Source organism: Cavia porcellus, unplaced genomic scaffold, assembly GCF_034190915.1.
Source record: "Cavia porcellus strain 051 isolate PalLab524CR breed Dunkin Hartley unplaced genomic scaffold, mCavPor4.1 scaffold_23, whole genome shotgun sequence".
NCBI lineage: Eukaryota > Metazoa > Chordata > Mammalia > Rodentia > Caviidae > Cavia > Cavia porcellus.
Window position 1 is genome coordinate 46,498,843 of NW_026947506.1, and position 6,537 is coordinate 46,505,379.

General features: G+C 49.0%; 1 long non-coding RNA gene across 2 annotated transcripts in view; it reads left to right on the forward strand.

The window, feature by feature from the left end:
* Nucleotides 1–6,104, forward strand: part of LOC106026134 (uncharacterized) — a 78,102-nt gene extending 71,998 nt beyond the window's left edge. For both annotated transcript variants that reach the window (XR_010042399.1, XR_010042398.1), the window contains exon 7: nucleotides 3,915–6,104. This is a non-coding gene — a long non-coding RNA (uncharacterized LOC106026134). The remainder of the gene's footprint in view (nucleotides 1–3,914) is intronic.
* The last annotated feature ends 433 nt before the right edge of the window (nucleotides 6,105–6,537 follow it).

Consider the following 6,537-nt stretch of genomic DNA (forward strand, 5'->3'; position numbering starts at 1 on the left):
CAAGGTGGGGTTGGTGGTGCACACCTCTAGAACCAGCAGTCTGAGAGACTGAGGCAGGAGAATGTCAAGTTTGGGCCTAGCTCATGACTATGCCTCAAAAAGAAAAGAGGCTGGGGCTCTAGCTCAGTACAAAGTCTCCGACTTCAGTGACAAGTTTTTTTATTGGAAAAAAGCTATTAAATGGGAAGCAAGGTTTGTAGCTTCTAGTTTCTGTCAGTCTGTGTTCCTCTTTACAGTCACCTTCATCCTGTCTGGAAAGAGCGATGTGAGTTCCTCAGCAAGCAATGCATCCGTTGATTGGCTGTAGAAGTCTTTATGACACCTTCAGTTTTGAGATACTCACATACCAAATGCTGCATGCTGGTGGATTTTTTCCTTTAAGCATTTTAAAGGCAACATTGCATCACCTCTGACTTGCATAGTTTTGGTCAAGAACTCTATGATAATTCTTGTCTTTTATACGTATTTTTGGGTGTTCTAAGGCTTTTGTATGAACGATTTCATCCACTTGATGCTGGTGGACTTCTGTGTATACGCATGTATGTTCGTATGTGTGTTTTTTTTTAAATCTAACTTCACGTTGGTTGAACTTTTTGGACCAAGGGTGTATAGTTTTATTGAATTGGGAAAACTTTCACCAGTATTTCTTCAACTGTTTTTATATTTCCTTTTTTCTTTTCTCTTTCTGGAAATTCAGTAATTAGCTGTTAGGATATTTATTCTTGTTCCACAAGTCATGGAAGCTGTTTTTTCCTTCTGCTTTTCTCTTTTTCTGTCTTACTTTCCTCCATTTCTGTCTTCTTTTTCTCCCTAAATTCTTTTTCCTCCTTTTCTAGCTTCTTTTTTCTTTTTTTTACCTCTTTGCTTTGTCTCAACAGTTTCTGCTTCTATGCTTTGAAGTTTGTTCTTTATTTCTTCAGTGTTTAATTGACTTAAATCTCACGATTTTTCTACTCCACGTTTTAATTTTTTCTCTAGATGCTCCACTTAGTTTTTTATTTCTCATTTCCAGATTAGCTTCATTTTTTAAAATCTTTGAGCATATCTTTAAAAATCTACATTAGCTGTTTTTAGGGTTCTTGTTGGTTACTTTTTGAGGGGAGTCAGCTCTGGTCCTGTTTCTACTGGACAGTTCTAGTGTAATTTCTCTTTGCTGCTTCACGTGCCCCAACTTTTTTGTTAGGCTCTGGACAAAGGCATCTGGGTACCTTTTGGAGTTACTGCCGAGCGTTTGTGTGTTCTTCAGGGACTTGGCCAGGCTGGGAGCTCGTGTGTTGGGTGGGCTCAGGGACCTCTTGGGTTTGTGGCTCCCTATTTCTTCCCTCCTTGGTTGCTCTTCCCTGGCCTCCTGTGATTTTGCCTATGTGAATGAGAATGGAAACCAAAACTCGGGGATCCTCTGCCTCCATACTCCTGGCTCTTTCTCTGCTTAGCTCCCCTTTCTGCTTCTCTGGCCTGCAACCTGTAGCAGCTCATGCAGCCTCACGTGTTCACCTGTGCCTTCTGCCTGGAAGGATTTCCAGGCTGATTTGGTGCTTGCTTCCTGCCCACACATACTCACAGGGTGGTTTTGGGATTTGCTATTTTTCTCCTTTTCTAAGGGATCATAGTTCTATCATGCTTTGGACCAATTTCTATCAAAAAAGGTTATATATTTTCTTTCTAGTTTTATATTTGTGTATAATGAGAAGATATGTCACTGAGCCTTCCTCTTGCTGGACACAAGCCCATCACCCACAGCTGAAAGGGGAGGTTTAATTTGGCTTGTAGTGTGGGAGGGTTCAGTCCATGGTTAGCTGCTCCAGCACAGGAACATGGATGCTAGAAGGGTATAGTGGAGCAGAGCCGCTCAGCTCATGGCAGCCAAGAAGCAGGGCAGGGGGCAGCATCGGAGGGTGTCCCTGGATTCCTTAATCCAGTGAAGTTCGCAGAAGAGAATTCATTGTCACGGGGTAATCAGAGATTCCCTGTGCTGTGCTGTGCAGACTGGACTGTGACTTTTACTAGTGTTAATGGATGGACACCTCTGTTAACAAGATTCAGATTCTGTAAAAAGTTGTGTTTTGCCATCAGTGAACTTGCAAGGGACTTCAGGAGGAGAACTGGTTCACAGTGTAAGGGGTCTGAGTCTTTAATCCTGGTGTTCAAGACACAGTTCGGGGCGCCCTTACATTCTGTGGGCAGGGTTCAGGTCCCTGCACATGGCTCAGAGGGGGTCACAGTTGCCACTCCTCAAGTCCTGTCTAGAGTGCAGTCCTGGAAGCCAGGCAGGAGAGGAGCTGTGCACGGAGACACAGGTCAGGCAGAAGGGGCAGACATGCTGGGAGACACCCTGCGCTGAGGGCACCAGGCAGTCCCGTGGGAATTACCACAGAACACCTCATCTTCCTGAAGTTCCATTTTCTTGGCTTCAAAGAAACCATGACAGTCGGCTGACTTCCAGAGTCTGAAACTCTCATTTTCCAGGGCCCCAAACTCTCATTTTCATGGTGGAGATTCTCAGAAACCCACTGTGTATTCTGTCGGCTCTAGATGAAGACCTGGCGCATGTGATCTTGCATGTGCAAGGTTTTTCCCGCTGCTGTACTAAAGCCCAGCTCAACCTCCTTCCTTTCTCTTTTCTGAGATGAGGTCGCACTGTGCTGCTCAGGTGGGCCTGGGACATGTGAGCCTCCTGCCTCAGCTGGGTCACAGGTGAGCCGACGTGCCTGGCTTTCAGCTAGCGTCCCCCTGTTCAGTGCTCTCCATTATTGTTGCTTTTCACAGGGGCTCCGGGGCCACCAACAACCCTCCCACGTGTCGTCTCCACTTTTTCTACCTCCATCTGCGATACCTTGCCTCCACCTCTTTGGCTGCTTGAAGGTTGGGCTCTGGGTTTAGTGTCATGTACATGGGAAACTTTTCTTGAAGGAAAGAGCTGGCGCTGAGGCATGCTGGGCACCTCCCAGAGGGATTTGTTATTCTTCTCGGCTGTCAGGTTTAGTGCTGGCACGATCATGAGGCTGTGAGCTCTGTGGGGACCAGAACACAGGGGTTCCCTGCACACACGCACCAGGGCCTCGCTGTGCACACGCTTGGTGAGAATTTAACATCTGAGTGGATCGACTCAGTCACAGCTCAGCTGTGGTGTTTTGTAGCTGCCCCCTTTTCTGCCTCAGTTTCCTTGCTTGATAAAGAGACAGAAGAACAGTGTCTGTCCATGGTGGTGCTGTGACACCCAGACAGTGCCTGCTTCCTGTGTCCTGCCGTCCAGCGTATAGGTGGCCGTCCAGCTGGCAGGAGCCCTGCCGGCCTCTGGGGTCCAGCAGCTCCAGCCTTTCTATCACACTCTTCATGTCTGTGTGGTGACGTCTGAGGTAGGCAGGGCGGCTTGGCCTTGAGGCTGCAGTGGCCAGTGTGTCCAGAAGCTGGAACTTTACCTTATGCTCATCTTTCCACTAGCTGGGGTAACCACTGGCACGGACAGGCCTCCTTCCCCTGGCTGAGGTGGGGTGGGGCAGGGCATGGGCCCTCCTGCCCATCACTCCCAAGAAGGAGCAGGTGACCCCAAGCTTCCCCTGGGTGCTGGGTCCTGGCCCCAGGATCACTTTAGCAGAAAGGTCATCACCATTCTTTCAAATACTGAAAACGCTTAGAAGCTCTTACAGCGTGCTGTCTTCAGCGCCCTGGTGGCAGGAAGCTGCTCTGCCCCTGGACACTGGCTTGCCTGTGTCCCCACACTCAGTCCCAGGCAGCTCCAGCTTCCTCAGCCCTCTGCCTAATTGTGACGAAGCATCAGTGTGGCTGAACAGAATGTCTGGTTTTATGCATCATGTCTCTGACAGCGGCCGAAACTTCCTCATTTTCGCTGGCGTGTTTCAAGGGTGCGTTTTGAGAACACGACCATTCACGTACATTTGTTTTAATGTCCATAGGATGGCTGGGGCCACCGGCTGGCAGAGATGGCATCTGGGAACCGCTTTGGTGCGAAGGGCAGGCGCAGTCACAGAAGGTGGGGGACCGTTTGCTTCGAATGTTTTACTGTTTGTAACAAAGGCTGAGGATGGTTGAGCGTGTTTGGTTGGGGATCATTAAAATCCTGAAGCTGGTGGCTTTTAAAAGCTGCCTCTGCCTGGCAAGCAGGTGACAGGGAGATGGAAACATCAGGCTTCCTTCTGTTCTTTCTCCTTCCTGCTTCTGCTCTACTTCCCTCCCTCCTGCCACTTGCCTTCCCATCCCTCAGTCAAGCTCACAGTCCATGAGCTTTAACTCCCAACAGCAGCCCGTGTAGAGAGGAGATGATCCCCTTTCCAGGGAGCTTGAACAAAAGAGAAAGAACTGGCGGAGGGGCGCAGATGGAGATGAGTGCGAGATGCCACAGCATGAGGTGGGGGCTCTGGGACCTTTGGGTGGCTCGCAGTCAGGGAAGCTGCCTGGGGAGGACGCCCCAAGTGGAGAGAGGTCCTCTGTCCTGTGCAATTTGTCTTGCTTGCTCCTGCTGCTACAGAACGTGTGCATGCAATCCCAGGGCTCTGAGAGCCTGAGATAGAGGATTGTGAGTTTGAGTCTCATCTGGACAGTGTGGCCTCAGAGATGCAGCTTAGCGTGAAGGCCCTGTGTCCTATTTCAAACATGGACAAAAACATGGGTAAGTCCAAGTTATGCCTTCCTAGGTATGGTCAGGTGGGAGGGCCGGTGGGCACCTCTCCCATCTTCCTGGAACCTGGACATTAGCAGTTCAACAACAGCCGTCCTGCTGGCTTGGGAAGTTTAGATAAAGCTGGTTACAAAGGAAAGCAAGGCTCAGCCAACCTCAGTCTCTCTCCCTCTCTGTGTCTCTTTCCGCCCACGGGATATAAATGAAGCCAGAGTTACAGCAGCACCCCCGGTATTCCTGACCTTCCACAGTGTCACTCCACTTTTCTCTCTCCTTATTCCAAACATCCACTTACCCTCCCCCGAAATTGCTGATCACAACCGGGTTCTAGGAACAACTCAGCCCAGTTGATTCCTGGTCACCGGCAAGAACCGGGTCAGGTCTGGCCATTCTTGGGGGCTGTTTTCACAGTGCACCTCTGCTTCAGTGAGCAGTGCTTCACTGTTTGGCCATGTCAGTGTGGTAAAGGAAGAGGGGCACCTGGAGAGTGGTCAGTCATGCTGGGACCCGGAAACCCTCCCTGGGTCGACTTCAGAATTCTGCAGTCAGTGAAAGTCAGGTTGATGAAATTTCATGTCTGGGACAATCAGCATTTGAGCATTTTTGAGGGGCAGTGTGGGAGATTTCATGGCCCAATGCTGAAATTCCTTTGACATGCAGGACAGCCTGTTGAGGATGGTGATGAGGATGATGCTGCCCCAAAAAAAGAAATTCAGGTAGACCAATCCTAAAAGAGGCCGGAGAACTAAGCGGGCTTAATCCAGGTGGTCTTTCATCTTCCTGCTCATCACTTTCACTTGCATCTCTTTTTTGGTTGTTTTCAGTGGCACAGTGCAAATAACAGTTTGATAATAGTGTGATCATCAATTGACTGTTGTGAGCTTGAGAAGTTTAGTAAGAGAAATTTAACTAAATCAGCACAGCAGTTCCACACCGTAAGGTGCAGAAGACACAGCCCAGGTGGTTCCTCGCCTGGATGATAGGAAGGGGAAATGCGGCAGGACGGATCTGCTTCTCTTCTTCAGAGGAGCCCCAGCCTTCGCCTGCAGCTTGGACATCATCTCGGGCTTCCAGTGCAGACTCGTTGGCATCTGGTGCGAATTCTGCATCCTCCCAGCACTGACCGGTCAGCCTTCTACCGCAGACCCTTCGGCCTCCTGACAGGAACCCGAGAGGGATGCTGCAGTGAGCCCCAGACCTTGGGCTGGACGCTTCAGTCTCCAGCACTCAGGTGTCCTCTGCACGCTTCCTCATCCAACCCTGCAGGTGACCATCGTAAGCTGATCTTGTCATTTCTTACATATTTGTATATCTGGTGTTGTGTCTGTTTTCTAGGAATCCTGACTGATCCAACTAGAGTCTTTTTTTTTTTTTTAATCGGGGAAATGACTTTAGAACGAAAGGAATGGGTTTCTGGAAGCTCCATTTTATCCTACATTGTGGTACTTCATTAAACTGCTTTAAACCATCTGCTCTTCAGTTTTTCTTTTCCTTATGTATTTGTTGGTTTTTGAGGCATGGTCTCTCTACGTAGTCCAAACTGGCCTTGAACTTATGATGAGACTCCTGCCTCAGCCTCCCTAGTATTGGGATTTACAGATATGTACCTCCACACCCAGCGTTTCATTTTTAAAGGGGACAATAATCCATTGCATTTTAGGAGGGAAATCGGCAAATATCTGTTTCCTAAACTAGAAGACTGAGAACTGAGAAATGAACTTGTCTCCCCATTGCTGTAGTTTCTGCCTCATGCATCAGACAGAAAAAGCTATTTGCAGTAGGGCTTTACATGGCCAGTTGTGTTAGGAGATGAGCCGTTCAGTTCACCGTCATTTGGAGCCTGCTCTTCAGCTTCGCTCCAAGCCTCCTCGTCAGCAGGGCCCTGCCAGTCAGAGGTCCCA